At 45.8% G+C, this 26,282-nt stretch overlaps 1 protein-coding gene across 6 annotated transcripts in view; it reads right to left on the bottom strand.

Moving 5' to 3' along the window:
- GALNT9 (polypeptide N-acetylgalactosaminyltransferase 9) overlaps positions 1-26,282 on the bottom strand; it is a 903,908-nt gene that overhangs the window by 513,277 nt on the left and 364,349 nt on the right. For all 6 annotated transcript variants that reach the window (XM_065568515.1, XM_065568512.1, XM_065568518.1 and 3 more), the window contains one exon: positions 15,099-15,262. The gene's annotated coding sequence lies outside the window, so the exon portion shown is untranslated. The remainder of the gene's footprint in view (positions 1-15,098; positions 15,263-26,282) is intronic.

The raw sequence follows: 26,282 nt of genomic DNA, 5'->3' as shown, positions 1-26,282 counted from the left end.
TACTTTGAGATCCCAGGAAGGCTGGCCAGCTGAAATGGTGCATGAAAGTCGACTACTGTGCAAAATGTATTTTCAGACACAGCATTTACAAGCAATTTCAACCTTGAAAGAGGGGACTGTAAGAAGATCTGTGTGTCTTTAAACGGAGAGATTTCCTTATTTGTAGAGATTGCAACTGTGCACAAAAGCCAGCGGTTCTGTCTCCCAAGGAGGCACATGAACTTTTTTGTCTGTTTCAGTCCTCAGAAGTCATCTCCCCCTAATTTAACTTGCAAATCTGTCTAAACCCCAAAGTCAAAGCAAAACTAAGCCAAACTTTCCACCAAAGTCACACAAAGCTACAAGTTTCCCATCATTTATGACGGAAAACTGTAAATCAACCCCGGTTTGCCCCAAAACGTCTCTCAAACCCTAAAAAGCAACAGAGAGTCCTGTGGCACCTTTAAGACTAACAGATGTATTGGAGCATAAGCTTTCGTGGGTGAATACCCACTTCATCAGACACATGTAAATACACAGGCAAGAATCAGTCTTGAGATAACGAGGTTAGTTCAATCAGGGAGGGTGAGGTCCTCTGCTAGCAGTTGAGGTGTGAACACCAAGGGAGGAGAAACTGCTTTTGTAGCTGGCTAGCCATTCACCGCCTTTGTTTAATCCTGATTTGATGGTGTCAAATTTGCAAATGAACTGAAGCTCAGCCGTTTCTCTTTGGAGTCTGTTCCTGAAGTTTTTTTGCTGTAAGATGGCTATCTTTACATCTGCTATTGTGTGGCCAGGGAGGTTGAAGTGTTCTCCTACAGCTTTTTGTATATTGCCATTCCTGATATCTGACGTGTGTCCATTGATCCTTTTACGCAGTGACTGTCCAGTTCGGCCAATGTACATAGCAGAGGGGCATTGCTGGCACATGATGGTATATATAACATTGGTGGGCTAGAACCCAGGTCTCCTAGCCTAATATTCTATCCACTAGTCCATACTGTCACTCATCCTGTGTGTAGCATTTACACTGTCTTCAAACCCATCTGCGGAGCTTGCCAGCTAAGTGCTAATCCTGCCAGTGCTTTTCATCTCCAATTTTTCAGCCAATTTGTGTGCTACTGTAGGTGGCACAAAAACATAGCTGTGACATTGGGAATTGCTCTCTCCCCTCCTTGCCCCTCAGCAGATGCTCTTATAAAAAAAGTCCAGGGAAAGGCCCAAATGGCTGAGTTCAGTAATGACATAGTGCAGGTGCCGCAGGGATCTGTCAGTGACAAACATAGGCGAGGAGATTGTATGTTTATGCCGAACATACGCTGTGAGAAAATACAGACCCCCATTGGTACAGTGCTTGGCTGAAGTCACGCTAAGACAGCACATGTCTCAGTACAGTTTGACAGCTGTGTATTATTTAAGGCAGTTTTTCCAACCAGGTAGACATTTACAAATCAAAATAACTGTCATCTGTGTTGTCTGAATGCAATTTTTGGCGTGTTTTCTCCTCTGCTTTTCCCCACCTACTGTATTATTAACAACCCCCCAGCCTCTCCTTGTCAATCTCCAGCTCCAAGGATATGCTTGCCACTAAATTACAGCCTTCTGAGTGGGGAAAGACTGCCCAGTAGATGGCACCTTTATCAAGCTATTACTGGAGCACGGAAAGCCAACACATTCGATAAACCCCAGCCATGAGTGCACAAGACAGGGTAATTGAGATTTTGCTCTAGCCAACACCATCTTCAGGACACAAGGCTGCTGCTGCCAGGAGGTCTCTTCAGGGAGGCCAGGCAGCATAAGTGGCCTTTTGCTGAAAGCTGATAATGTGACCGCGTGAGAGGGAACAGGCAGAAGTTCCAATGGCAGCCCCACACGTAGGGGGCTGGGAATTTCTGTGACTCCATTCACACAGAGGCTAAGCCGCATCTGGAACTTGGCATTTGTCTTGGTTTTGCACAATTTTTCCACCCGCAATTCCGAAGCAAAGTCTGACATTTTAGTCCGGTATCTTTCAAGCTACTTAGTTTTTGTATTCGAGTAGCATCTACAGATCCTGACTGATATTGGGGCCCCACTGTGCTAGGCGCTGCCCAGACACACAGTAAGAGGCAATCCCCACCCCAAGCAGACTGCAGTCTAAGTAGACATGACCAGCAAAGGGGAGAGGGAAAATGACATGACTGGGGTCTGTGGCAGTGGCAGGAACAGAACTCAGGTTTCCTAAACCCCAACCCAGTTCTCTTTCCCCTAAAATGCACAATGCCCCCCTACACAGGCCCATAAGGGTTATATTTCAACAATTATGGTTGTCTCTTATGTGGCCATACTGGGTGGAGCAAGGAGATTCCTCACTGGCAGAGCCTGCAAAAGGGTCAGTCAGAATTGTAATCTCTGTGCTTGAAGGAAAAGCAGGGCCTGCTACCAGGCTCCAGTCAGCCACCAGGAGACAGGGAAGAACAGGTAGCAGGTGTGACCCCCCACCTGCCACTGGCCAGCACAGCACGTGCAGGGAGGGGAGTGTGCCACACACTTTAGAGGATGTTGACATCTACCCTCCCCATAGCAGGCCCTGTGCCCCTCTGAAACAGAGCACCTCGCCGTGCTCCCTTTGGGGCGGTGGGCACTGCACTGCCTCTGTCTCCAGGCTGTGACTCAATAGCACATTCTAGCCCTTTAGGAGCGTCTCTCAGAATATGAGGTTGATTCTGTGTCTAATTTGCTGCTGAGGGAAGGCGAGGTCACAGGCCTGGCCTTTGCGTTAGGTGCAGTGTGCTGTGAGGACCATCGCCCAGTTTTACTTCACCTTTAAGTGATCGAAAGCCCTAGAGACAGACGTCCTCCGTGTGACTATAGAATAGGTACGTGACAGGTGGGACAAGCCTTCCCACATTGTACATTATCCCTGACCCAGAAGGTAGAGTGTTTAGTTCAGTTTCCAAGCACATCCAGGCCCTGGCTTTTCTACTGAGGCATCCAACAAGGATGCTGGTTAATACCACCTGCGCACTAGCAGCCAGACTGAAGCTATCAACTCATTGCACAAAGGCCAACAAACAGGCCTCCAGCTTTTCAGTCGCAACAGAGCTGGGCTGGACTTGACCCAACAAACTAACACTGAAAAGCACCACCTTGCATCACCAAGCCCCAGAACTACCTTTACTTTTAATTTTTGCTGGCACTTGAATTGGGCTGTGATGCTGAAGGGGAATGGCAACAGAAAGTCCTTAGATATTAGACAAGGCCCACAGACAGCTGCTTAGATATTGCGGAGGGGAAGGCTACAGAACAAAACTTTAGACAGATAGAAGCAGGACGGTGCTAGATATTGAAAGTTCTCTATCTCATCTATTACATCACTAATCACCCCCTCCAGGCTTCTTCACTGATGAAGTGTGTCACGCCAGCTTGTTTTTAAGAGATGAGGCATAAAAAGCTAAACTAGGTTAAGAGATAAGGTGGGTGAGATAATATCTTTTGTTACCAACTTCCATTGAGGAGAAAGACAAGCTTTTGAGCCGCACAAAGCTCTTCTTCTCTACCAACAGGGGAAGTTGGTCCAATAAAAGATATTACCTCACCCGCCTTGTCTCTTTAATAACCTGGGACCAATACAGCTACAACTACACAAATTAGGTTAAGGCCCTGTAAAGGTGCTGGGCCTAGTACAGGAACCCTAAGAGCTCAGAAGCCAAAGGTGGCCTGGAGAGAGATGGGATGAGATCTGAAATTGCAGCCATTGAGTCATGAAACATTTTCAAATTATACCTGTCTGTTTAATGTTAGGCATTTTTCTTAAAAATAACCCAACATTAGACAGGTATAATTTTCCCTTTAAGTCTGATTCGTTTTTAGGGCTCCAGACACACAGAAGAATGAGGCCTGATGGGATTATGGTTCCCAGCCAGCTTCTCATGTGGTGAAGATGAAGGCAAATGAAATAAGCACCTGAGATTTAAAAATAGAGGACCAGACCCACACGTACGGGAGCAAGCCTTGCACATCCAGGGAAGAGGGTACAAGAGGCTTTCCACCACCTTTTTGCTTTCTCTTACCCCTTCAATCCTGGGACAGCAGGGGGCTGGTTTAGTCCACAGCGCTAATGGTTGATGGGGGCTGTTGTGACATTAGAGGATCATCTACAGGAGGGAAACAACAAATTAAGCCACTCCCGTGCCACAAAGGGGATGGGGTGGGACCATGTTGGTGTATGATTCAGTGATCTGTATCCAAGGTGCATTCTTCCACATCCTTGGATAATACTGCCCCAGGCTGAAGATTTTCCAACATAATCTCCTGCCTCAGGATTTGAGCTCATCTGGGGGGGTCAGGAGGAAACTTCTCCTATGGGCAGATTACCCCATAGCTGCATGCTGGGGGTCTCTGGCACTTTAGACTGAAGCAGCTAGTATTGGCACTGTTGGAGCACACTGGACTAGATGGACCCCGGTTGTGGTCCAGTCCAGCAATTCGTATGGAAATCTATTAAAGAGCAAATGAAGCTGAATACTCTGTTCTCCCATAGCGTTATTTTTCACTATGCCGGCTGTTCTGTTTGCCAACTGTTGGGTGTCTTTTGGTCAAAACGACAAGTGTGTTTCTGCTGGGTGTCAAATGCAGCCAGCATGCGACACCACACTCGGCCTCCTTTACTCTGGGCTGGGCTCACATAGAAAACAGAAAGAAGAGTTTTGCCCCTAAATATGGGAGGCGTGCCTATGCCAAGAGGCCGAGGTGTTAGGGGCTGTGCATCCCTCTGCCTGCTCACTCCGGTGTTGCTAACCCAATTGGAAAGCACATCAGAGTGCAGAAGATAATTTCTTCTTCCGTTGGTGTATTTCTTGGGAGGCTGACATGAAGTGTAATGACAGCTCCATGTGCTCAGATAACTTTATAGCACACACAGACTATGGGGGCGAAAAGTCAGGAGCCCTGCCAGCATACCTCCTTCCTAAGCCCAGACTGACTAAACGCTCCACACACAAGCATGGTCCCTATCTCCTTTACTACCAGTGGTACTGATAATACTTTGCGTGTACATAGCTCCAGTCACCTGAGGATCTCTAAATAAATATTAAACATCATTCTTAGCACCCTGGGGAAGAAGCGAATGAGCATAGTGGGATCACTTCAGCCACCACTGACATGCAGCAGTTCAGCACCGTGACTCAATACTTTAAGACAGGAGGAATCTCAGAGGGAATTTAGGAGTTGATCCTGCATGATCGTGAGCAAGCTGGCCCCGATCCAGCAAAGCACGTGTCTCACTGTAAGCACACACATGGTCTCATTGATGTCAAATGTAATAAGTGGGATCTAATTACAGTTCGGGTGACTATTCCAGTTCTGTGTGCCCCCCAAGACAGCCACCGCATTGTCTCAGCACAGAGATGGAAGGGTCACATCTTCTGAGCTGCCAGCTCTGCTTCCTACAGTACCTGCAACCCCTGGCCAACCCCAAACATTCAAAAATCATGAGTAAGGTCTCCCCAAGAAAATTAAACTAAACCAGACAAATTAATGGCAGCGGGGGGGTGGGGAGGATGTCTCTCTGTGTGCCTTCTAGACTCTGAGCCTTCACGCCAGCTTCCCTTTTCAAGCTTTTCTCCGCAACCATGAAAGCTAGAAATTTGCTTTTAAATATATATCAGTGAAAGTTGAGATTCTCAAACGTACGACTCTAGGAGCTGGAGCATTAAGAAGGATACCAATATCGAGAGACTCAAACTTACAAGAGTTGGCTACGCTGCATCCGTGTGTTCTTTGCTGGTTTCTCAACCACACACTAGCCAGATCCAGCCCTGCTTAGGACATGAAAGCGCATAGGGTGACAGCATAGAATGTGGCTTCTGGTTCATGGAAGCATGAAAATCAACAGTGGTTTAAGCTGGAGAACCACCCTGGGTACAAAGCATGGAGCTGCACCCACCAGACTTCCCTTTCAGCCAAATCTGAGATCCTGTCCTGTCAGAAGAGGGCAGGGGAGGGAGGAGATGATTCTGCCCCCAGAATTCTGTGAGAGTGAGGGACTTGTAACTGAGAGCAGAATTTGGCCTGTAGCTTTTTAAAATGGAGGGAAGCTTTCACAGGCCAGGCCAGCTGTGTGTTTGAACCTCTCAGGGCTCATTAGCATGCTGCAGCCAGCAGTTGGAGTTTATTTTGGAATCAGTAGTGTGTACAGAGGCTTTCCCCTGTGTTTCGCTGCATAGCTGCACAAGAGCAAAACCTTGTGATAATAAGACTCGATTTTGCCTGGGGTCCCTTTTTCGCCCAATGTATTTCCAACAGAGGAACAACAACAAAAATTCCTCCTAAGCCAGTGATCGTCAGAAGAACGTGCAGTATTGTAGAGACATTATACCAACCCCTTCACTGATGTTGGGACATGCCTGTGTCCTGAAATCAGTTTCCCACCAGTGGACAGCTCTTCCAAGGAATACAGTATGTTGGGATCAGACCAGTTTGGTAGAGATGGAGGCAGGTGCAGGGTACAGGACATATGTGATACATCAGATTGCACCAGCTGAGATGTTAATGGGTACAATGAAGCCTTTGGAGTGAAATTCACCTCTGTGCATAAAACCGGCACAAGGCCTATGTGCCATTTAAGCTCTTATAATAGGGCTTAAATGGAATTTGAGTGGTGCATTGGCCTTCTCGTCTCCCTCGGAAAGAGATGAATTAAGTATTCTCCCAGCTATCAATTAAAAAAGTACATCAGATCAAGGAGTTATAAAATATAAAGTATAAAAATATAAAGAATGGTCTTTAGTGAACTTTTTGGTATTTAAGTAACACAAACAGCTAGGAAAGTCACAGTGAGAGCAAGTGCACTACACCCACAACTCACACAACTATGGGGAAAAAACAGGCAGTAGGTTATGTACAGAGTGCGAGTCCTATTATTAATTATTATTTCTATTATCATCTATATTACAGTAGTACCTAGAAGGCCTCACTGAACCGCACTGGCCACAGCTGCAGCACAGCCAATCCAGGTTTCTGGTTTAAATTCAGTTCTGTAGCTGGGTTTGGCTTCAAACTCCCATTCCCCAAATGGTGTGTGTGTTTAGATCTGGGGACTTGAGTCCAGGCTCAGCTCTAATTGGGGGAGAGTGAGAGAGACAGAGACATATTTTAAGGCAAGAAGGGACCACTACAATCATCTCATCTGACCTCCTGCACAGCTCAGGGTGGAGAATTTTAACCCCATGATTCTGGCATCAAGTCTGTAACATTTGGTTCAGTTAGCGCATATTTTTAAGAAAGTCTTCCAATCTTGATTAAAGACAGCAAATAATAGAGGATCCATGACATCCCAAGGTTAATTGTTCCAACGTTATCACTCTCGCTCTCTCTCTCACACACACTTTCGTATCTGTCTTTTCATATGGATTTTTTCTGTTCATATTGCTGTGTAATTTATTTTTAAAATAAAAAGGATTAGACTTTTTTACACCATGAATAAGATTACCACCCACAGCTGCACGAGCAACGATAAAAATTGATAAGGTTCTACCAACTATCATCATTCAGGGCATAAGTTGATCACCAGCTGGAATCAGGAAGAAATCTCTCCCCATGGTCTATAGTACTATGCGGTTCAGTGCGCCATGTCTTTTTTCTCAGGCATCTGTTACTGGACACTATCAGAAATGGATGGACCTTTGATCTGGAAATTCTTAGATTCACAATAATGCCTAACCCTGTAGTTAAAGGGCTGATCATTACCAGACAGGAAAAGAGTGAAGTAATTTCATAGTTCCTATCTGAGAAGCTGATTCAAACCCCAGTGAAGTCAATTACATTTATTAAATCATGTTTATTACAGTAGTGCCTTGGACTAACCAAGAACGGACCCCCATTGTACTAGACACTGTTCAAACAGAGTAGTAAACAGCCCTGCCCTGAAGAGCTTATAATCTAAATAGATAAAACAGACACATGGATAGAACACGACTTCCATCGACTTCAGCAGGCTTTGGCTCAAGCCCTAAAAAGCTAAGATTTTTCAGAAGCAACTCGGTGATTTTAAATACTCACTCTGACGCCTCTTTAAAGGGCCTGATTTTCAGTTGGTGATGAGCTCCCATATCCTGAACATCCAGCCCCTTTTTTGGCATCTCCAGTTGGGCCCCCAAAAAGGAGGCACCCTAAAATCATGAGTCACTTATGAAAATCATGCCTTGAATGTTAAGCCCTGACTATCATGTATCCCAGCCCTGATCCCCTGCTATTAAACATTAAAGAGAGTGCATGAGAGAAAACATCAAACCTTTCCAAAGCGTCTTTCAACCAATCCCCACAAGGCCACTGCTGCCTCCATTTTATCAGTTATTATTGTTATAATCATTAATAATTATCAGATTAAGCTCCATGTGGAAGCACTTCTTATGCTAATTAGAGCCAGAAAGAGGAAGGATAAAGTCATTGCCAGATTTGGATCAAACTCCTAAATGACTTTGTGAACTTGTGTTACAGCAGCGTCCCTCTGGCAGCAAGGGAAAAAACCCTGCTTGACTTTGTCGAAGTAATTTTATTAACTTCAGCTGGCTCTGTGAGCTGACAAAGTGACAGAATACTGGGGAATATTCCTGTGTGTGTTTAGTACATCTTTGGCAGGTGTCAAGGTACATTCTCTGCCTTGTCACTCACCGCGGTGCCCTTTAGATAGTTATTATTTCATGTAATTATGATTATTACATGCTGATACGCCACCTTTATGAATAGCCTCTGGTTGCTGTCACTCACTGGAATTTGATGTGTAAGGCTGAGTTGTCAGGAAGGAACTGCAGGGTATGAAATTGGTGCATTTTGCTATTTAAAAAAAATTAAATAAACCCAGCCGTTTGGGGTTTTTTTTTGCTGGTCATCCCATTACGTCCCCTAAATGTGCTCAGCAAAACAGAAACTCTCCGGGAGTATGGAGAGCATAATTTGCTATGAAGCTTCCATGCCAGCCCCACCAGACATAAAACAGTGTAAAAATAAACAGCAACATGAAGGCACCAAGATAAAGAGAGAGAAAATAACAGCTATGTCCTGTAAACTAGTTCTGCATTATATCTCCTGTATTGCATTCTTTTCCAGAAACATTTTCTCCCCTCCTAAGCTTTTGACTTAGTTTGTTTCTAAATCACTTCATGGCTACACTGTTACTCGCAGCATATGGTAGTTGGTGGCAATACGCATTAAGTGACTCCAGAAAGTGCACCACGGATGAAAGGCAAATGAAAGATTCAGAGCATGCACAAGCACTTTGTAAAAAATTGCAGTGTGAATTAGAACGTAAGAACGGCCATACTGAGTCAGAGCAATGGTCCATCTAGCCCACTATCCTGTCTTCTGACAGTGGCCAATGCCAGATGCTTCAGAGGGAATGAACAGAACAGGGTAATTTCAAATGGGCCATCTCCAGCTTCTGACAGTCGAAGCTTTAGGGACACCCTGAGCATGGGATTGCGTCCTTGACAATCTTGGCTAATAGTTCATGGGGGCTAGGTCAAGGTTTATCTAATTCTAAACCATCAAGGTTTATCTAATTCTTTTTGAACCCAGTTATACATTTGGCCTTCACAACACCCCGTGGCAACGAGTTTCACAGGTTGACTGTGCGTTGTGTGAAGAAGGAATTCCTTTTGTTTGTTTTAAACCTGCTGCCTATTAATTTCATCACGTGACCCCCTAGTTCTTGTGTTATGTGAAGGGGTAAATAACAATTCTTTCTCCACTTTCTCCACACCAGTCACGATTTTATAGGCCTCTATCATATCCTCCCTCAACAGAAGTCTTTTCTATGCTAAACAGTCCCAGTCTTTTTTAATCTCTTCTTGTACAGAAACTGTGCCAAATCCCTCACAATTTTCGTTACCCTTCTCTACACCTTTTCCAATTTTAATATTATCTTTTTTTGAGATGCGGCGACCAGAACTGTACCCAGTATTCAAGGTGTGGGAGTACCATGGATTTATACAGTAGCTTGTACTGGATCTCGCTGTCTCCTTAAAATACCGGACTCCAGCTGCCTGGATTCCAGTAGGACTCCAGAGAGCCAATAAATAATTTCAAATTTGCAATATACTGAAACCAGCCAGGTCCATCCATAAGGAAGCCCCTTTCTTCCCAGCCATGCACAGGTGAGGTTCCTTTAGTGGGCATGCACAGTATATTAACTGCTAATAATTCCAGCTCCACAATCGTTTACCCAAACAGAAAGGATGACCTTGGGGTTAAGAGACTGGATTAGGATTTTGGTGACTGAGTTCTATTCCTACCTCTGCAACAGACTCTGTGACTTTCGGGCAAGCCACTTAGACCCAGATCCTCAGAAGGTATTTAGGCACTTAACTTCCATTGATTTCAGATCGATGGATTTGATTTAACAAACACACAATGGAAGTTAAGAGCCTAAATACCTTGGAGGATCTTCTAGGCCTTAATCCATCACTGCCCCCACCTGTAAAATAGAGATGATAATCCATAAAGCTTCCTTTTGTTTGTCTTGTCTATTTAGACTGTGAACTCTTTGGAGCAATGACTATATTACACTGGTCTACAATTTTTGAGAAGTCGTCTGCTTCAGAGATAAAATGTGCTATTTATTATGTATTTTGATGTGCTGAATTCAAATATGACAATTAAAACAACTGATTGGCTACTGTTTCTAAGATATTTAAGTTTTTACATTTTATGTCTATGTATATTGTGTAGATAGTAGAGTTTTAATCATAAATTGTAAACCTAGGTCTTTTCATGTGTTTATGGTTGCTTTACATGATAATATTTCACCTGTCCTGTTTATGTAACACTTTAAAAATCAGCAAAAGAGTTATATAAATAACATTTATTATGAAACAAAAGGCAAAAAAATATTATGTACATAGTTTAGTCCTATTCAGTGTCTACTTGGCGCTTCTTGGCTTGTCTCTTGTACTCATTAAATGGAGCATCTCTTGTCACTATCCAGCAATAGTCTGCAAGCACTGATGGGCTCCATTTGCCCTGATAGCGTTTCTCCATTGTTGCACTGTCCTGGTGAAATCGCTCGCCGTGCTCGTCGCTCACTGCTCCGCAGTTCGGTGGAAAAAAATCTAGATGAGAGTGCAAAAAATATATATCTTTAGTGACATGTTGCAACCAAGGCTTTTGTATGCCTTGAGGAGGTTTTCCACCAACAACCTGTAGTTGTCTGCCTTGTTGTTTCTGAGAAAATTTATTGCCACTAACTGGAAGGCTTTCCATGCCGTCTTTTCCTTGCCACGCAGTGCATGGTCAAATGCATCATCTCGAAGAAGACATAGATTTCCTTTTCCTTTTCCTGTTCAGCCACTGGCGAAGATTTGTTGCACAAGTGTTGCAGCATATGTGTGGGGCCCACCTCTTGTCCCGATCTCCAATTTTGCAGCCAAAATAAAGGTGATAGGCTTTCTTAACCATAGTGGTTATACTGCAAAAGTCACTTCACCACAAACATAGCAGAGGTTATCTGCACTGTTCACACAAGTACGAGGCATCTCTGCTCACTTTAGCTAAACAGAAATGTGTCCCTTTGCAAAATCAAACACTGACAAATAAGAGAGCACGACACTGTATGATTTCTAGAGCTGATATAGGGCAATTTGTTCAGCAGAGTGATGTAAGCTTCGTTATGATTGCATCATCCATGACTTCTAGGAATAACATGATGCAATTCATATCATGTATGACGCAATACCAGCTTCAGATTGCATCATTCATTGTTTTGCCTAAAAAGCAAGTACTGTCCAAACCCAGTCATAGATTTATTCATAGATCCAGTCAAAGATGTATTTTAGTCATTTCTGGTTTAAATTGAGATCCCTTCCCTTTATAACTCACTTATCCTCCGCCATTCCCAAGTCAAGGGTTGTATATACTGACCCAATAGCATATCTTGAAAACTAGAGCCGATCAACAATTTTAAGCATCATTTCCGTTCTCAGTGACCCAGAATTAGTAAAGTTTGACTACGTTTATTTCAGAAGCATTTTGGCTGTAGAGCAGTGTTATTTGTGTGCAATTTGTGTAACCCAGTGGGGCTATGATCTTGGTTGAGGCCGCCAGGTGCAATACAAATAACACATTCACATGTTCAATTGATCCCAGGTGCCTAACACTTAGGGTGACCAGACAGGAAGTGTGAAAATTCAGGACAGGGGGTGGGGGGTAATAGGCACCTATATAAGAGACACCCCCAAATATCAGGACTGTCCCTATAAAATTGGGACATCTGGTCAGCCTACTAACACTCCACATGGCATTCAATTTCCATAAAGAGACATTCAAAATTAGAAACAGATCAATATCCACAATCTTTCCATGACAGCTGAGCAAATAATCTGTCATGATTCATTTCTTTGACAAATTTCACTGTTTCTGTTGGCAAGTTGTGTATGAACAGATAGAGATTCTCTCAAACGGAATTGTTTTTCCAACACTTTTTGCCAAGGGATTTCTGAAAATAACTCTCAGGCCCGCTCCTGAAGACAGCCTCCTGCAATAGCACCCATCCACCTATCTGGAGCTCATAACAGGATCAGGATCTTTATCTGTAGATGGTCATGAGCCAACTCATTGTGATTAGTCAATATGCAAAATATGAGCTGTTTTTATTGGACACGTGATATAGTTCTGTTCTCTGATTGGATTAACTATTAGAATCAGGTTTCCAGTGTGAACACCCATAATTCTACAGTCATAATTCACTTTGGGTGGATATTCTACAGTATTTGCTCTTCCAATGAATATTCCTGCCCGGGAACTCAGTAGAACGTACACAGAAAATTAGCAAATGGGACACAAAGTGAATTTGTTTCAAAATTCACATACATTTTAAGGAAACCTTCTTGCAGCATTTGCCCATCTCTACACCAGCCCACCCCCAATAAAATTCTCCCCCCTCAGCTCATTCATCCCATTCCTCGGGCAAAGCTTGGAGAATGGCTAGGTCATGTGTTATATAACATAAGTGAAAAGATTCACTTGTTGAAATTCACATAAGTCGTCTTTTGTAACATGATTGCCATAAAGTCTATTTTCATCTGGAAGGATGCTGAAGTGCACTATTACTATGCCAGAGATAGAAAAACCACAGAGAGATAAATCATTTCACCTGTCACTGAAATATGGGGTGGCAACTAGCTAGCAACACGACACAGACTCAACAGGCTGAAGTGGGAACACAGATGCCATCTGAAATTGCAGGGAGAATTTAAGCAAGCAAAAATCCAAACTCGAATACTGCCAGGACACAGCTCCTCTTGCAGAAAGAGCCTGAGGCTTTTCAGTGACCACAAATGGGGAGGGACTTTGGCTTTAAGCAGGTTCCACTTGCTGTGAGGGCCAGATCCTCAGCAGATGTAAATCACTGAAGTCAGTGGAGCTGTGCTTATTTACACCAGCTGATGATCTGGCCTGAAACAGGTTGGCAGGAGATGGGGGGATAAGGTGGTGGTGGGGAATAATCTACTCAAAAGGGGGAGGGATAGCTCAGTGGTTTGAGCATTGGCCTGCTAAACCCAGGGTTGTGAGTTCAATCCTTGAGGGGGCCGTTTAGGGATCTGGTGCAAAAATCTGTCTGGGGATCAGTCCTGCTTTGAGCAGGAGGTTGGACTAGATGACCTCCTGAGGTCCCTTCTAACCCTGATAGTCTATGAAAAGGGTCCTGTGCTGGGACTTCAGAATGGACTTAAGGGTTTTGCTAAGCATGTTGACTTCAGACAGATTTGGGATGTCTGGCCACATCTGGTAGGCAAATACCGGCTCATTTTCTGTGATGAAACTCATCTGGCTGCTAAATCCACAAAGAATAAGACCCTGGTTGAGATCATGGTGGCCCATTTCCATTCACTGAGCTGTGGCCTGTGGGGCAGGCCTGACCTACAGCTCTCTCTAGATTTTCTGCCAGTGCTGTTCTTTTGAAAGCCCCGCAAAGGAAGCACAATGGAGAGATGGCAGGATACGCACACTAAGGGGACAAGACATCCTGGTGGTCGCAGAGATGGCCTGCAATGGAAAGAGTTTCCATAGATAGCCTGTGGGATAGTCCAAAGGGGAAGTAGTCTTCTCACCCCAGTAAGCACACTGGCATGCTTACAGAGAGAGCTCACTTAGGTGTGTATGCCAGAGACTTGCTGGCCTAGAAGAAATTTTCTGGAGGTGACTAGGGTGACCAGATGTCCCACTTTTATAGGGACAGTCCCAATTTTGAGGTCTTTTTCTTCTATAGGCTCCTATTACCCCCCACCCCCGTCCTGATTTTTCACACTTGCTGTCTGGTCACCCTAGAGGTGATGACCCAGTGAACTCATGGATCTCCTACCACAGATAAGTCAGTGGCTCACCCGGGAGTTTGAACCAGAAGACAAAAGGAGTCTAACGTGTTACCTTGCCGGCTTGGTTTTACATTTCACCTCCCTAGATCATATTCAGCTTCCACGGCATGTGCTTTTAATATTGAAAGGTCTCTCCCACTGCTGGTGTTGACGCTCCCTGAATCGATCCATTCGTCCCTGTTCCACACACATCCATTGCCACCCCGGGCCCAAGCAAACACTGACAAGGATTACAGGTTTCCACTGCAGTTAAAGGTTTGCATTAAGTCTAATTTTTCCAGCTTCAGGAAGCTTTCTGGCCTAAGAAATAAGCAAACAATTTGCTAAAAAAAAAAAAAAAAAAACCCGCTAGTCAAAATGATCTGGGTTAAAGTCAGACTGAACCTGTGTAAATGCATGTGAGTGTGCCTGGATCTGGTCAGTCCAAGGTATGTGCCATGTGTATGGCTACACAGGGCCTGGTCCTTTTGAGGAGCCCATTTTATTAGCACCTCCTCCCACATGAGCCCCGAATATACCCAGCACTTTGCGTCAAACCATGGATTGCTGCAACCTTGAAAGATGATCTGTGAGAGAGCAGACCCCTCCCACTTGACCCTACTGCCAGCTGGTAACTCTTACTCCAGCTCTGCCCTGCCACCACTTAGTAAAATCCCCCTCTGTCCCCTTAACAAGTATCCTTGAAACACTGTTCCTAAGCCCTCCCAACCTCCAGATGTGTTGTGAGGGTTACTGAAGTCTACCTGCAGCTCAGCATGTCTCACTGCTTACCTGGCTCCCAGCTCCTAGGGCCAGCCTTGTGCCTGTATGTTTATTTCACGGAGACACAGGAGAATTCCAGCTCCGCTTCAGCGGCGGTGAGGTCAGCTCGGTTCAGTAAGGGCAAGACGGATTGATAATTAAATCCACTATTGAGATATTCACATGCTGCTCCCCTGCCATTTAAGCATACATAAAACATTTTATTATTCCGCTGATTTAGGAACCTGAATTTAAATATTAGAGTATTAAAGTGATACTTAATTAGTTGACTGAATGTTCTGCCTTTTATCAGTGTTGACAGATCTTAATTATAGCAGGGCCTGTGAAAGCTGATAGAACAGCTGATGGCAGCAGTACCGCCAGGAATACTAAAGTGTCTCAGAATTACTTGTCTATTTTCCCTCATCTCTCTCTTGCTCCGGTCTTTAGGCATGTTCTGGAGTCCTTGTGATGACTTGGCAAGTGGTGACGTTGTCTCAGCCAAGTCTGAACTCTCTCAAGGACATTAGGAACTGGGAGCCTTGAAAGGGTGGAAACCATAATAATCCACAGGCCCAGATTTTAAAATAGAGGCTGAGCTAATGACAGAGAGGATTTCCCCCTTAATTATTTTCCCATCTGGTTAATAAATTAGACAGACAGATGGGGACAGCATTTTCAGAAGTCTCTTAGGCTTGGTCTACACTAAACCCCCAAATCGAACTAAGGTACGCAACTTCAGCTACGTGAATAACGTAGCTGAAGTCGACGTACCTTAGTTCGAACTTACCACCGTCCAGACCCGGCAGGCAGGCTCCCCCGTCGACTCCGCGTACTCCTCGCGGCGAGCAGGATTACCGGAGTCGACGGGGAGCACTTCTGAGTTCGATTTATCGCGTCCAGACTAGACGCGATAAATCGAACCCAGAAGTTCGATTGCCTGCCGCCGAACCAGCGCGGTAAGTATAGACAAGCCCTTAGGCACTTTTAAGTCCCATTATCAAAAGTGACTTAGGCTCAATGAGACTTAAGCTCCTAAGTGACTAGGTCACTTTTGAAAATGCACTTTTAAAATTTTTACCCTAGGACTTTATAATAGCCTCTATGCCACACCCCTGGCCACTCCGAACTTCTGTGACTGATGGAACTCACATCCTCTTGCTCAAAAGAGGCACGCCAGTATCACCTGAATTAAAGGAGATCTTTGTGATTTGTTAGCAGTATAGGGCCAATGACACTGTTTATCAGCTCTCACTCCACCCAGAAGAGGTCAGTGGAAACAGACACAGTAGCCAGTTCTTTCCTATAGAAAAGTTCCCTTCTGAGGTGCGGTGGAGAGGTGGGTCCCTGCAAAGGTGAAATGTGTCAGCATACAGCCTCCTCCTCCTCCTCCCCACCCTGCGATAACAGTGCCGGGCTTCAGCTTCATGTGATCCAGGAAGACACGGAGAAGAGTGGGATGGAGTTGGGGGGGAGGCAGCTGCTTTATATGGTCCTCACTGAAGAGGCCACATTCCACACCCCAAAGGGGGATTAGTTAGCATGCTCACCACACTATTACCTACCCCCTCTGTGCAGGGGACAGGTCTCCGAGAGGAAGGTGGAGGGAAGAACTACTTAGTGCACTTTGCTGAGGGGGCCATGGGGTTTGGGTCAGGGTTATCCACCATGGATCCCCAACATATGCAGCAGATGAAGGTCTTGGCCCCCTAGGCCCATACTGAAGAAGGGCCCAAGAAAAGAGCCCAAGATTTTTGCATGAGCATGTGGATACTCTTATTCCACTAAAAAGGTATGAAACAGAATACTTTGGTTAATAGGTAAGTTTCAGTCAATCAGAAAGTAGAGAGAATAATAAAAGGTCCAGTCAAGAGAAAAAGGATAAAAAAATGCATTGCTCTTATATAACCTGGCCTGTATAAGGGGTTGCGTGGAACTGCAGTGCCCCAGAAATACTGAAGGAAAGGAGCGGTGCTTCAGAGAGACCCGAGTCCTTTCCGACTCCCACTTGGCTTCTGCGGACTTGCCATCTGTTACTGGTATGGACCAGTAGCCAATTACCCCCCAATGACTGGACTTGCTAGTGCCTTAGGGGTGGGGTGGAGCGAAGGCTACTAAGGGCACGTCTTCACTACCCGCCAAATCGGCGGGTAGCAATCGATTTATTGGGGATTGACTTATCGCGTCTAGTGAAGACGCGATAAAATCGATCCCCGATGGCTCTTCAGTCGACTCCGGAAATCCACCGCGGCAAGAGGCGGAAGCAGAGTCGACGGCGGCGCGGCAGCGGTCAACTCGCCACCGTCCTCACAGCCAGGTAAGTCAACCTAAAATACGCCACTTCAGCTACGCTATTCACGTAGCTGAAGTGGCGTATCTTAGGTCGACCTCCCCCGTAGTGTAGACCTAGCCTAACTTGCTGCATGGAGGGAATACTATCTCTTGCAACAGACATACAGGGACGTGAGAGGAACAATGTATCTTAATCTCCCACTTATGCGAGGCCACGATCCAGTCCTTAATAACTAGGATGATATTGGTTTAGGTTAACAAATTTCTACACATTACATGGAGTTTGTATATGAAATTATTTTTTTAAAAATGGTGAGTATACAAGACAGAAGCAAAATGCTTTAGCCATGACTTAAAAAAAAAAGTTGCCTAAAGTTATGCTCCCAAATCCATATTTAGGCACTGAAAAAATACGGCCTGATTCTCAGAAGTGCTGAGCACCCAGTTGTTCCTTGTGACGTAAAATACAGACAGACTAACTTTAGAAAGCCAATTTTGAAAATCTTCTGTTAAAGGTTACATTGTCCATACTGAATTTTATTATGTGAAAAAACAATGTTTAAAAAATAAAATCAGTAACATTCAGCTGTGTCTGTATGCTGCCTTCAGCTCCTTCCTTTTAGGGGTTTTTTCTCTCACTCACACACAGTTTTAAATCCCTGTGGTGCATCATTAATGCTTTTTCGGTTATTCCAGCGTGAATGAGCTCAGTTTCAAGAATGATGTGTGCAAGCCCTTGCCAAACAGGAGAAGACAGGCATGGAAGAAGAAACCCTTTGTTGTCATGGCTTGGACATGTTATGGGTTGCAACACTTTTTCTTCTGAGCACCATCCATAGCTAGCAGATGTTCAGCAAAGAGACGCTCTAGTTCCTTGCCAAAGACGTACTTGATTCCCAGTGCCAATCACTACTAGAAACATACCCTCTTTCTTCGTATTACTGAATGAGGTAAGGCATCATTTCACAGTAAACATGCACTGGACCTGTTGGAAAGGCAGAGGTTTTCCATACTTGCTAGAGGCCCTATTCTCCCCTGCTGAGTCACACTGAGGAGTCCTGTGACTGATCTCATGCAGGGCATCACTCTGAGGGTTGTGGATCTGTCCCCTCTAGATGGCTGGTAACTTGCTGTGTGTAGCACAGACTCAGAGGCAAAGGCTGTAGATGCTCCGGACTCCCTGGGCTCTAGCGTTCAGGGAGTCCCCATCAATGCTGCATATTACAAACCAGATTATTTTACTCAGCCTGGCAAAAATAAAAAACGGTGCAACTAGCCTAGGTACAATTGCTATTCACAGTTCCAGCTACCCAACCTGCAATGCAGATCATATCCAGGAGAGCAGCAACTGACTGGGAAATGATGACACAAAAATGGAAAGAAATCTTTACTCCTCCCCCCCCCCCAAATGTTTTCCCATTTTCCAACCAGCTCTAATAGGAACCTCAGGTTCTTCCTCTAATTAGATGCTGCAGACCCACAATCCCTGCAAACCCAACACATGCTGAGATTTTAATGAGGGTTTTTTTTAAAGTCTGCCCAACTAGGCTGTCACTTTTGCAAGACTAGGTTTTTCTCACACAGGATTTCTTGGGGCTCTCTGCTCTTGGTCGTGCTGGAAACAGCCTTTTCCTTGTGATATTTTCAATATTTCTGCTTCTGGCTGGAACCCAGACAGGCAGCAAAATAATTGGCGAGTGTGGGAGGGAGAAGTTAACCAAACTTTTTCTTGTACTTCCCAAGGGTTCAAAGGGCAAGTTTGATTCAAAGCCAAGGCACTGATCCAGCCTGGTTTGGCCATCTCCGTGGAGCAGGCGTAGCCAACGGTTGAATGTTTTCCATCCTGCACCCATTGCTAATTCTAACCTAAGAGGAGATGGAATCAGATGCACACAGAATAGTAAGAGGCCATGTGGAATGATTAGTGGGCATGTGTTTTTTGCATTCAGAGTACAAAAAAAAAAAAAAAACTCATTTGGCTCCTTTGGAAAATAGAGTGGGAGGAGGAAAGGAAAAGGTTTTGTTTTGCTGAGGTTTTTCTTTTCTTCAGCCATTGTCACTTCTAATCATTCTGGCCTTTGTGTGGGATGAAGGGACATTGAAACTGAAACAAGTTCATGAACTTCTTTAAGCAGGTGCTGGCTCCCTTTAGAGTTTTTCCACCCAGCTGAACTTCGCTGGGAGTCTATTGTGAGGCAGGCAGCGTTACCGCTAGGCGCATTGTTAGTGTCAGCAATAGCAGATGTCTGCAGCGGCGGGATAGCAGCTTGCAAACTGACCGCTGTGCCTGTTTGCAGCTCCATGAGCCCTTGTCCCGTGGAATGCAGGAACGCTCATCATTTTTCATTGTCGCCATGGGCCGCTGCTGGCGGCCCACAGAAGGAACTCTGAACCGCAGTCTGTGTTACTCATCCCAGTCTCATGCTGTGTTAAATGGGCATTTAAGACCTTGTGCAACTTCAGAGCCTTCAGCACGTTATGTGACAGAGGCAAGAGAGCCCAGGAAGCCGGCTGCAGCCATTTGGAGATGGGACCTCCTGGGGCTAAATCCAAGGGAGTGTGCTCTGACTGTGGGACCCCTTCCCTTCTTCTCCCATACCATCACATGCCAAGCTATTGGACCAACCAGACCCTCCACATCAGGCAGACGTCTATCAGCTCTGTGCATGGGAGCTGCAGTTTGTTAAGAGCACAACAGCAGAAAAAGCCCCACTCTTCCCCTCGATCTCTGGCCAGCAGCAGAGCAGGTCTACACTAACCCCCCAATTCGAACTAAGGTACACAATTTCAGCTACGTGAATAACGTAGCTGAAGTTCGAAGTACCTTAGTTCAAACTTACCTCGGACCAGACACGGCAGGCAGGCTCCCCCGTCGACTCCGCGGTACTCCTCTCGCCGAGCTGGAGTACCGCAGTCGACGGCGAGCACTTCCAGGTTCGACTTATCTCGTCCAGACAAGACGCGATAAGTCGAACCCAGAAGTTCGATTTGCTTGCCGCCGAACTACCAGATAGTGTAGACCTACCCTCAGCTTCCAGCTGAGTGCTGGACAGTGCAGTGTTCAGGGGCAAGGACATTATGGGAGAGAAAGGGAGTCTCCTGGAGAGCTGGAAAGACTGGCCCCCCACCCCATTTCTGTTGTCTTGCCACCCTCCCCCCCTCCCCCGAAGTCCCGTGCTCTTGGATTAGCATGAAACTGCGTTTGCAGAGTTCTAGGCCAATCCTTGGACCTACCTGTGGCAGGTTTTTCATTTTAGCAGTTCATCTAGTTGGGAGCTGAATTATGGCTGCCACCTCCCCTTGCCCATGGACCAACTTTAAGCGCGGGACAGAGAAGATCATTAGGGCCTTTCTGGCTCGGACTCTTGCTTAATGATCATCAATGAGGTCTTGGCGACCTCGCCCACCTGCAGTAATGGCCATGTGTGAGGAGGGCATCCTGCCAGCTCTCAAGCCAGCCAACCCAGTTAGACAGGGCAGAGATTGTGAGGGGCAGCAGCCGGCATAACACTGCTGAGTGCCAGCTCTTCTGCGGGCAGCCCCCTTCCAACAGCCCTGCCTGACATCGGTGCCACATGCTTCTTGACTGAAAGATCCTGCTGATGCTTATGTGCCCGAAGGAATTCGATGCAGGGGGAAGGAAGACAAAGACAAGGAGGTCTGTGAGTTTTTCCGGTGACTCTCAAAAACCCGTTCTGCAGCAGTGATTAGGAAGCCCATCCAGGGCTGGGGTAATGTTTGTGACACAAGCACACTGCCAGGAGGCTGCAGCCAGGGTGTAAAATGACACGAGGAGACAAGCTCCACCACAAAATGAGTCAAACTGCAGGAGCAGAAGATCTAAATTGTACATTTGGCAGGAGAACTGGGAAACAGACACTCATGTACTATGGTGAAAGGGGACATAGAAGCAGATTGATAAGGCAAAAGGCCATAACTCTGACTGGTCAAATCTCAGGGTGGGTCACAGTGCTTTGCTTAAGCACTATTCAATTCTAAGGACTTGGTGAGAAGGGGTCTGTGAGCCAGACTGCCATGCCATATAGTGTAGGTAACTTATTGGAAACAGAAGGCTGGTCCTGTGGGTCGGGTTCTACCTTTAGACTTTGGAGATCCAGGTTCAAGTCCTTGCTCTGCTATAGGCTTCCTGTGTGAGCTTGGGCAAGGCACTTAACCTTTCTGTGCCTGGGTTCCTCAACTGGAGAACAAGGATACTAGCACTGCACAAGCTCACAGGGGTGTTGGAGGATCAATACCTTGAACATGGCGAGATGCTCCCATGCTAACGGGAGCTATCTCCCCACCGAAAGAGAGATACTACGTACCAGTCTCTGGGGTTCCTCAGTTCCTAGGCTGACTACAGAAGCTCCCACTTGCACCCATTACCACTGCAACTTCTTGACAAAAAAAGCCCTTATGGGGCTTGATTTGGAGCCCTCTGAAGTTAGTGCGAGACTATCCATTGATTTTAATGGGGCCTGGATCAGATCTGTGGTGCACAGCATCAAAGTGACAAGGAAACATGTATGGGAACAAATTCCACCTGAGGGTCTGATTCCTTGATGAGCCAATAAGGAACCACCAGCTTAAACTCCCTCACTGTGATTGGGGCACCTAACCTATCTCATAGAGCTGGAAGGGACCCTGAAAGGTCATTGAGTCCAGCCCCCTGCCTTCACTAGCAGGACCAAGTACTGATTTTGCCCCAGATCTCTAAATGGCCCCCTCAAGGATTGAACTCACAACCCTGAGTTTAGCAGGCCAATACTCAAACCACTGAGCTATCCCAACCAACCCCTTTAGGCCCTGTTAAAATCTAAGCCACACAAGAGGTAGGAGAGGCTCACCATTTCAAGGCTAACGCTGCTGAGTCTGATCTCTGGTGTGTGGGTGTATTCAGCATGGGAGGTATTTCTGTTCTGTGCCAGCACTCTCACTGTAGCCTCCAGGTTTCACTTGAATGAAAACATTGTCTGGCCACCTGCATGGAGCTTCAGGGATGAGCAACTAATAGCAGCTGTTATTCAAGAACTTCCCTAGGCAGTAGCAACATGGCTTTGCATGATCCAAAGAACAATGCCATTTTGATCCAGGGCAGCCCAGTACACAGTCATCCAAAACAGATCCACGCACTTGGAAATATTCCCATGGACAGAAAGAATTGTTTCCAAAATGGAATAATTGCCTGTCTGACAGGCAATGTCTTGTCACTAACCTCAGAAAGCACAGACTAACTGCAGAGAAGTGTCTGTGCTGAATGAATTGCAGCTTCTTCCTACTGTATATTGCCTTTCTTTGGCCTCCAGCCAGGGTTTGCCCCACTCGTTCCCTTTCTGTCTCCAAGAAGCAGTCACAAATTGAGCCACAGTAAGTAATAGACAGACCAAAGCCTTCCAGAGATCTGGCAGATACAGTAACTGAACAATAAAAAACCCCAACAATCCATTTAAAGTGTTGTTTTAAATGCCCACTATACCATGAGCTTCCAAACTTTGAGCGCAAGTCATGTGGTTTTTATTATTAAACTTTTCACTGGGGTAACGCTGAGAGGCTCCGTTGCGCTAGGTGCTGTACAAACCCTGCCGGTAAAGTCCCTGCCCCAAAGAGTTTACAGTCAAAACAGAGAAGACAAACAAGCCATGGTGGTAGGAGGGGGTAGGGGTCAGGGAGTAACAAAACCAATTGTGTGGCACAATTCTTAGCCAATCTGGAAGCAGTGATCATGCTTCCTGACTAGCCCTTATCAGTTTATTGAGGAAGAGTGAAATTCACCCCAGCACAAGGTCGATGCGACATCTAAACATCGCATACGCCCTAATGCAAGATTGTAGTGGTGTACAGCTAGGTGAATTATGCCCCCCAAATGTATCGTAAAGTCTAAGCCAAGCTGTGTTACTTCCCTAGGTCTGAAATCTGCTTATTTCTACTGTATTTTGGCCTAAGGATACATGGAGAGTGACCAGTTCCCTGCCTAGGGATCTCTTGTCTTCCTCATCCCTCTTACTAGCTGCCTATGCCATCTCTAGCACTGCACCTTTCAGCCAGAAGGGCAGAGCCCCGGTGACTTTTCCAGGACCATGAACTGGCCGGTAAGGAGTTCTCACGCAGCTGCGCAGTGGTTGCTGTTCCTCACCCTCAGAGACCTAAACATCACACCCTGCTGGGAATTCCTCCGCCCGCACATCATCATGGGGCGGGCACTGACTGCAGACTCCACACACTCCAGGGAGCTCTGTTGTATTCATGGGATGCGGCTCTATTCTGAATGGAAATCCCCAGGGCAGGAGAGAAGCGTGAATACTGCTGGTTCCAGAAAGGGCGGCAGGGTTTGGTCTATTGCTTGTTGGAATAGTATTTTTGGTTACTATCAGTCAACAAAAACAAACAGCACCCCATCTTCTCAGCACACTGACCTGGCAGCTTATATAGTGAAAAGGACTGGAGAATAACAGCCAGCTCTTCCGAGGGGCAAGCCTCCATCAGGGGTTCTCAACCTTTTTCTTTCTGAGGTCCCCCAACATGCTATAAAAAAATCCATGGCCCACCTGTGCCGCAACAACTGTTTTTCTGCATATAAAAGCCAGGGCCTGCATTGAGGTAGCAAGCAGGGCAGTTGCACGGGGTCCCTCGCCACAGGGGGGCCCCGTGAAGCTAAGCTGCTCAGGCTTCAGCCCCAGGTGGCGGGGCTCAGGGCAGCATGGCTTTGTCTTTCTGCCCTGGGCCCTGATGATTCTAATGCCGGCCCTGTGTGGCAGACACCCTGAAACCTGCTCACAGCCCCTCAGGGGGTCTTGCACCCCTGGTTGAGAACTGCTGGTCTACAAGGCTCCTGCCTGGCTGAATGCTGCCTGCTGTGGAGCTACACTGAGTTACACCAGCTGAGGATCTGGCCTGTTATTCTCAATTGCTGTTGGCATTTCTGAGACAACTCCTAGCACTGACATTACTGTTCGGTAAGAGCACTTGGGACACTGGCATTCTGGGAGCCCTCACCAGAGAATGGAAATCAGATTCCCTCCTGCTGTAATACCACTTCAGCAAATGGCACAGTGAATTCATAATCACAAATTAGGTATTATGTTTACATTCTACACAGCAAACCTCTCCCATGGTTGCTAAGCCAGCATGAAAGCAGGATGCAAATTGACTTTTATAGCCTCTGGGCTTGATTTTGCCTGTAGGCACAGCCTTGAGCACAGGGTGGTGAGTAAGTTGCACCAGCCCAGGAGGTACTGTGCTTCAGAGACCCCCAGCAGAGATACAATTCCCTCCCTGCTTCACCCTTGCTCCAGGGGATAGTGGCTGCTGATGTACACCAGCAGCAATGTACAACACCACTCCAATGTGCCCATCAGTGCAAAGGTTCCCCTCAATTTTCACTCTCGCCAAAGGCCTGGTCCACACTAACCCCCCACTTCGAACTAAGGTACGCAAATTCAGCTACCTTAATAACGTAGCTGAATTTGAAGTACCTTAGTTCGAACGTACCGTGGGTCCAGACGCGGCTCCCCCGTCGATGCTGCGTACTCCTCTCGCCGAGCTGGAGTACCGGCGTCAACGGCGAGCACTTCCGGGATCGATTTATCGCGTCTAGACAAGACCCGGAGGTAAGTGTAGACCTACCCTAAGGTAGGTCTTCAGCTGCTCCATCAAGTAGTATGAAAACCAGCTGTGCCCACTTCCTAGCTTGTGCAGGGCACAAGGGGGGGAGGGGTCTCATTTCCCATTTCAGGCCTGAAGACCACACTAATAGGGACAGTAATACATTTCAGCGACCAATGTCCATAAATTGACTCTTTGAGGTATTGAACAAATTAGTCTGTTGCAACAAATCCATGGCCATTTAGATCTTCATAGTCATCTTTTTGCTGGATAACATGGCCACAGAAGTAACCAAGTCTCAATAGTAGCGTCATGGGGCTTATGACACAGAGTGGAGCAGTTCTGATTCCATCCAGTAGATGGCAGTAAGGCACAGACACTAGCCAGCCCACTAAAATAACTTTGGAACTTAAATTAATATATTTTTTCCTGAAACAAACAACTCATTTCAGAATCATTGTGTTTCATGTTTCCTGGGCATTCCATAAGAAAATTGGCTTGTTTATAACTAAACTCACCAGAAAGGAATTGTTTTTGAATGACTGAATATTTTTGCTACAATCTGGCAAATAATGGGCCAGATTTCCAAAAGACATCAAGCCCAGATTTTCAAGTGCTCAGCATCTCAAAATTGGGACTGGATCTTCAAACAAAAAAAGCCGAGGTGCCATTTTAGCATTTAAATAAGGTAACACTTGAAGTGTTCAGTAACTAAAAGCTCCCATTAGCTACAGAGTGGGTAATGTTTTGGAGAAGAGAGACCTCAGACAAGTTGGAGATTTGGTCTGACTTTTTAGAAAACTGATTAATTACTAGTGAATGGAAACCAAGATGTTGCTTTCCTGTCCCCTCCCTTCGTTCCCTTTCCAGTCCTTTACTTTTTGTTTTTTTGTCCTTTTTTCCTCCCCTTGTTTTTTTTTTGGGGGGGGGGGGGGGAAGGGAAAGAAATCGGTTTATATACATAATATAAAAGTTTCCATCATGACACTTATGGCCAGATTGTCAAATGAGCTAAACACGTGCCTAATATGCTGAGCGCTTTTGAAAATCTAGCCCAGTATGTCTCATTCTGCTCTCACTTACTCCACACCTACACCAACGTATCGGCATTGATTTCACTGTGGTTACTCCCAGAGGAGAATCAGGTCCGAATTCTGCATCGGTTAAAGTGCACCATCTTTTTCCCTGCCCCCATCCCCAAAATCTCTACTTCCGTTTCACCCCACGATATAATGAGTTCTCTCTCTCTCCTCATCCCCCAACCACGTGAATGGGTGAGCTCTTACCTGACACTTTTTATGATTTCCTAGCGAGGTATAT

The sequence above is a fragment of the Chrysemys picta genome, chromosome 15 (genome assembly GCF_011386835.1).
Source record: "Chrysemys picta bellii isolate R12L10 chromosome 15, ASM1138683v2, whole genome shotgun sequence".
Classification (NCBI taxonomy): domain Eukaryota; kingdom Metazoa; phylum Chordata; order Testudines; family Emydidae; genus Chrysemys; species Chrysemys picta.
This window is presented reverse-complemented; position numbering and strand designations above follow the sequence as displayed.